Here is a 6,708-nt window from a genome sequence, read left to right on the forward strand (position 1 = left end):
TTTTGAAATGAAGGACAAAAAAGAAAAAAAAGAAAGAATATGACCCTCTAAATTTGACTAATGAAACTATGGTTGTGCGGGCTGAATTAAAATGTTGGACAAATATGAAATCAAAAATTTAGTTGGTCACATATTATTGGTCAAATTATTATTAACCCTTTTAACAATGGAATATGGTTAATCCCAATTTAATTATCTATATAACAAAACAGAGTGGGTTAGTGCTGACTAGGACAAAATTAATGCGAGCTAACTAGGCCAAAGTTAAAGCACCCTAGACATCTAGACCGTTGAGTGAGATCAAGTGGAGAATTGAGTGAGATGCACGACCCCTAATACCCAAAGTCCAAAGAGATCTCATACCCAAAACCCTTCGTCTCCAAACAGGCCTCTCTTTTCTTTCTGTCACCTGATCGCCCAAAACCTTTCCTCTCCTACAGAGACTCCTTTGTCTATCTATGAAAGAAGCTTTTCGTTCTTTCACCTTCCTTCTCTATTCGTTCACTCACCGATCAAATTCAAAAACAGAGATCTTAGTATCCCTTCGTTTCCAATGAGGTTGGTTTTGATGTAGCAATTTCACTCTTCCAAACAACGTCTAATTACTGGCATTCTTCATCTATGTGCTTCTATTCAAATCCAACATGTTAGGTTTGATTGTTTGGTCTTCAATCATCCAAGGTGAGTCAAAATTGCAGACATGAGGGGTTTAAGACAGTCAAAAGTATATATATATATATATATATATATATATATATATAGTATCTATAGAAGTTTCAATCTCAGCTTATAATATCATCTCAAGTAGCAAGTTTCTATCTCAATGATTCGGTTTCTATCTCAACTATCTATAGAGATGAAAAATCAAGCCAATGAGTCCCGTCAAGAAAGTATATTTTTGTGAAGGAGATTACATTTACAGGTATGTTTTTGGTTTATATCAATTAAGTTTTGGGTTTTCTTAGTCAGAGTGTGTCTTGAGATGGATTTGATCAATAAGTTCATTAAGTGACATGGTCTCCTAAGGACAGTAACTTATATGAATTACATTTGTGAGTACTCATACTTCATTATTGTTAAATTAGGGTTCATCAGATTTTCAGATTTATGTTTAGCTCATAGTTGACTGTGGTAAAGTCATGTTTGAATCGTTGTTAAACTATGCTTCTCTGTTGTTTCCAGTGTTGTATTATAAATCAGAAAACAACAAACTTAAATTATAAAATGCCCAGGTGAACTTCAAATCTTTGTACTAATTTCTCGATAGACACTACATGTTTGATTAAATGTCTATGTGAACTTTAATACAAGATGGGTTGTGATTTTCGTCTTTGACTCACTCGGTCACTCTGTTTCGTGGTTTTCTAATATGGATAATGGACTGTTCACTAAACTGAAATATAATCATTCATGATTTTCTATTGTTAAACCAAGCTAGAAGAAGAATATCAAAACAATAAACAGAAACTTAAATTATGTAATCATTACTTTAAAATGAGGTTACTTAGGATGCTTACATAGATTCATTTTCACTCTTTGGTCACTCCGTTTCTCGATATGTAATATGGATAACGGATTTCTCTTCATTCTTCATGTTAAACGCATTATCATAATGTGGTAGTGTGACACTAAACTAACTCATTCTAGAATATAAACGTATATTAATTTATTATGGTTGTTCATTGTGTTATATAGAACATGTTGTAGTTCAGCATACACATGTGCCATCTTTATATAATACTCATTGATCAAAGCTTGCGTGTTCCAAAAACAAGTATGTGTATTACATTGTGTATTCTTTTGATTGTATATACAATTGAGTTTATTCTTTAATATATCATCGTCTTCTTCTCTACGAGCAAATTCATTAATATTTCTTTTCGTCCTTTCAAGAATTATCTTATGATCTTATCAAGTTATTTCTATTTGAATATTGTACTATCAATTTTTTTTTTTGTGTATTTTCAGTAAAAGAAACACCAAATAGTTTGATGAGGGTGATGTGTATTCATGGTTGACTATACCATTTAGACAGGCATTTACAGGCACCCTCTCTCTAAATATTCGTGATTCGTCGTCTCTTTGTTAGATAAGAAATCCTTTTGATTTTATTGTAAAAACAAGCTTCGAAAGTGCCAAGTTCTATCACATACCTGTAATTTTAATATCAGATGGAGGTTCATTGGAAACCAAAGAAATAATTAAGGTGGAACTTGATGAACCCCTTTTCCAATTACCATATACTATCTTCTTATTTCAACAAAAAAAATACTATCTTCTTTATCATCTCAACAATATGCACAACTTGATGACTTCTTCTTTAAGTACAAAGATATCTCCTATTAGAATTGCATCTCTTGGAAAATATTTACATTTCTATTGTAGTGGCTCATATATTGTTTGAACTAAAACAGGTTCATTTCTTTTATTCATTTACATGTCGCGAGAACCTTTATTTTATGATGGAGTACTTGAATTATGGGGATCTGTTATGATTGTTGAGAAGTTTAGGTTGCTCTGGCGAAGATGTTCCTCATGTGTGTATTGCAGAAGTTGTAAGTTGTGTTGTATATATAAGCTCTTATTCGTTAAATTTTACTTTCAAAGGGGTAGTTGGAGACAGAGAGGCAAAAGATTCTAAAAATACATTGTTGCAGGTGATGCTTCCATGGAAATATCTACGTTTACTTTGTGTGCTTTGTTGTGATTTTAAGCCCACTAATTTGTTGGTTGCACATAATTAATGGTCATATGAAGGTGAGTTTTGTTTCACAGCTTGTACATAAATTGTTTAATTCCGAATAACTCCCTTAACAACTCCAAGCTGCTGATACTTTTTAATGGTTGTTTACCAACGATAATATATTTATTTTAATGCTTTTTACGTAACTACACATTCGTTCAGGTTATTTAGCAAGCACGTTGGAGGTCAAACCGGTCAATGAGGTATTTAAGGTAAAAGCTTCTACTTTTATTTTTTTCTTCGTATTCTGATCATTTCGATTTATTTATTCAACTTCTCATGTTCTTTTAAACCCTTGAACTTATGTACAGTTCTGCTGAAATTTGTGGGTGATTAGTTTCAACTTCTTCCCGAATTCTTGAAAGTACTATTGGTTCGTATTACTAGAATACGAGAATAAAGAGTTTCTTCTAATAGTTTGGCTTCATTTTTATATTTGATTATAGGGAAAACTAATCAACTCTCGATGTTAATGTTGTTTCTATGGTTCACCCTTCAGATTTTCCAATTCCAGGTATGTCAGCTAAACTCCTAAAATTTGGTCTTCCTCATTTTTGTTGGATTTTGAATGGAACGTTTGTATTTTGAGATCAAGATTGTAAGATCGTCCCACTTTTGCTTGGATTGACAAGTTCTTTTTTGACTTTATGTTTGATTAGTTATGTATGATCTTGGGTTGAATATTGGAATCGGATTTATTATCCACTACCACTAAAAGAGTTTTAGTGACTTAGGTGGTTCTTATATGCAATTTGGGTAAATAGTGCCAATTTTATTTTGGCCAGAAAGAGATGAACAATGTATATTATATGAATATACGAGATGAATGATTATTATGTTGGCATTATGAAACTTTCACTCAATCTTCATCACTTTCATCTTCCACTACCCAAAATGGATTACTTAAGAAAACCTTTTTTATAAAATAAAATTTACTTATAGGAATCTTTGTACACTAGATATTGGCTTACATTAATTGTCAGTTAACAATGCAGTCTGTGTATGTTGACAGATGGAAGTAATATTCTAAGCCTTTGTGTCCTTGGAGTCCGGAGATTGGGATACGTATTGAGGAATTCGACATGTATGTTACAGCAGCTGCCATCAACCCACTAAAGTACATTGGTGAAAATTTATTTCAATTTGTTTATTTCTGATGTGGTCCGCAAAATTAGTTCTTCTCACTTTATGTTAACTTGGCAGATTTGTGACTATTGAGAAGAATATTTATTCGTTTTTTTATGTCTATTTGATTGAAAACATTACATGAGATGTCATCTACTACAACATGATTTCTTTGATGAACTGCGGAGTTTCAAGATTTTCAAACAAAATGGGCTTTTGAAACTCTACAAAGACATCGGTAAAGGGTTTTAGATGTTCATGATGACATACAGGACTGTGTTTGTAATCTGTCATGCATTTTTTATAATTAGACACAAATTCAGCAATGATATCACATATAATTGGGATTGCTTATATGGGCTTCACTAATTTTATGCACAAGTACAAATAAGGTTGTTTGAGTGACTTACTGCTGCTGTAAGGATAATGGAAACCCATCCATTAGACATCTACAAACAAATCCATTGTAGCGATGCTCTGGTACTGTGTTAAAATTTATTAGGCCTAAGTCTCTTTTAAATCGTCTTATAAAGAGAGAATGTCCAAGACTTATACTTCACAAGTTATAATGCCAAACGATGTAATATTATGCTAATGGAGTCATTTGAGAGGGCGGCGTGTAGAATTTCTCACCGTGCCGTAGGCACGGGTTATATCTAGTAAGCTTCATATAAATAAGGTGTAAGTTCCTAGCTATCTAACAGTAAACATCAATATTTATTAAAACCATGAACTAATTATATGCTGCCAACACCTGATAGCTCAGTTGATAAGACTTGTATTCTAAAATATTCAAGGTCCATGGTTTATTGAACTTGGATGATTAAAGGTTAAATAAAGGGTTAATTCCATTTTGGCCCCCTAAAGATGACCAACTGACCAAAATGGCCCCCTAAAGATGACCAGCTTCCAATATGGTCCCCTTTTTCGTTTTTCCGTCTTTTCCACCGTTAGACGTCAGTGAGCTGGCCCTTTCTTACCAAATTTACCCCTGCCCGGATATCTTTACAAATCTTTAATGTCAGACCCAAATATTTATTGTCCCTAGGTTGTCCAATCAATTCAAATGGAAAGCTTCAACTTCTTGATATTTCTTCTAATAAGCTTACTGGAGATCTCCCACCAGATCTCAATTTTGGTAATCGTCTTCAAATTTTTATAGCTTCGGGGAATTTTTTCTTCGGTCTTATTCCTGAACCACTTGGGAGATGTGAATCTCTTTCTAGGATTCGATTAGGGCAGAATTTTTTGAATGGTTCGATTCCTAAAGGACTTTTAGGGTTACCAAAGTTAGCTCAAGTTGAGCTTGAAGATAACTATTTGTCTGGTAGTTTTCCAGAGATGAATTCAAATTCTAAGAATCTTGGGTAGATTAGTCTTTCTAATAATAATTTTAGTGGGATTCTTCCACCATCAATTGAGAATTTTTCAGGTGTTCAAAAGTTATTACTTGATGGAAATAAGTTTAGTGGTGAAATACCATCTGAAATTGGAAGATTTCAGAATTTATCTAAGTTGGATTTCAGTGATAACAAATTTTCAGGTCAAATTGCACCAGAAATCAGTGAATGTAAGTTGCTAACATTTGTTGATCTTAGTGGAAATGAACTTACAGGTGAAATACCAGCTGAAATTACAAATATGAGGATTTTAAATTATCTAAATGTTTCGAGAAATCATCTTATTGGAAGTATTCTTTCGTCGGTTTCGACAATGCAAAGCTTAACTTCTGTAGATTTCTCTTACAATAATCTTTCTGGGTTGGTTCCTGGAAGTGGTCAATTTAGTTACTTCAATTCAACTTCTTTCATGGGTAACCCAGATCTGTGTGGTCCTTATTTAGGTGCACGTAAGTTTGGAGCTTCAAATGGTACACATAAATCGGGTTCTAAAGGTCCATTATCTTCTACACTAAAGTTATTTTTAGTAATTGGTCTTCTTCTCTACTCAATCGTATTCGCCATTGCTGCCATTATCAAAGCTCGGTCTTTGAAGAAAGCGAATGAAGCTCTTTCATGGAAACTTACAGCTTTTCAGCGTTTGGATTTCACCTCCGACGACGTTTTAGACTCTTTGAAAGAAGAGAACATAACTGGGAAAGGAGGTGCAGGAATTGTTTATAAAGGAGTAATGCCTAATGGAGATCAAGTTGTTGTTAAAAGACTTCCTGTAATGAGTAGAGGTTCTTCTCACGATCATTTGTTTAATGCAGAGATTCAAACTCTGGGTAGGATCCGACATCGTCATATAGTAAGATTACTAGGGTTTTGTTCGAACCATGAAACTAATCTCTTAGTTTATGAGTATATGCCTAATGGAAGCTTGGGTGAAGTTCTTCATGGCAAAAAGGGAGGTCATTTACATTGGGATATAAGGTATAAAATTGCAGTTAAAGCCGCTAAAGGTCTTTGTTATCTTCGCCATGATTGCTCCCCATTAATCCTTCACCGAGATGTGAAATCGAACAATATCCTTCTTGATTCTAACTTTGAAGCTCATGTTGCTGATTTTGGAGTCGCTAAATTTCTTGAAGATTCTGGTACTTCTGAATGTATGTCTGCCATTGTCGGCTCTTATGGTTATATTGCACCAGGTATGATAGTTGATAACTAACAAACAAACCTAGTTCTAATTAATACTTCCATTGATTGGACCACCTAGGGACAATAAATATTTGGATCTGACATTAAAGATTTGTAAAAGATATGCGCGCAGGGGTAAATTTGGTAAGAAAAGGCCAGCTCACTAACGCCGAACGATGGAAAAGACGGAAAAACGAAAAAGGGGGTCATATTGGAAGCTGGTCATCTTTAGGGGGCCATTTTAGTCAGTTGGTCATC

The 6,708-nt window shown here is 33.9% G+C and overlaps 1 long non-coding RNA gene and 1 pseudogene across 2 annotated transcripts; both read left to right on the top strand.

Moving 5' to 3' along the window:
* Positions 1–385: 385 nt before the first annotated feature.
* On the top strand, positions 386–4,030 carry LOC147556111 (uncharacterized). Of its 2 annotated transcripts, XR_015235463.1 has the most exons (6): positions 386–922; positions 2,415–2,555; positions 2,658–2,757; positions 2,906–2,955; positions 3,190–3,257; positions 3,756–4,030. It is a non-coding gene; the product is annotated as an uncharacterized LOC147556111 (long non-coding RNA). The 2 variants fall into 2 exon arrangements; XR_015235464.1 differs by lacking the exon at positions 386–922 and having other exon boundaries at positions 2,416–2,555; positions 2,906–2,946.
* A 579-nt stretch (positions 4,031–4,609) lies between these two features.
* On the top strand, positions 4,610–6,481 carry LOC147556112 (leucine-rich repeat receptor-like serine/threonine-protein kinase BAM1; annotated as a pseudogene).
* The last annotated feature ends 227 nt before the right edge of the window (positions 6,482–6,708 follow it).

Source organism: Eschscholzia californica, unplaced genomic scaffold (genome assembly GCF_041429995.1).
Source record: "Eschscholzia californica isolate CP2 unplaced genomic scaffold, dmEscCali1.0.p SCAF_2, whole genome shotgun sequence".
NCBI classification, from domain to species: Eukaryota; Viridiplantae; Streptophyta; class Magnoliopsida; order Ranunculales; family Papaveraceae; genus Eschscholzia; species Eschscholzia californica.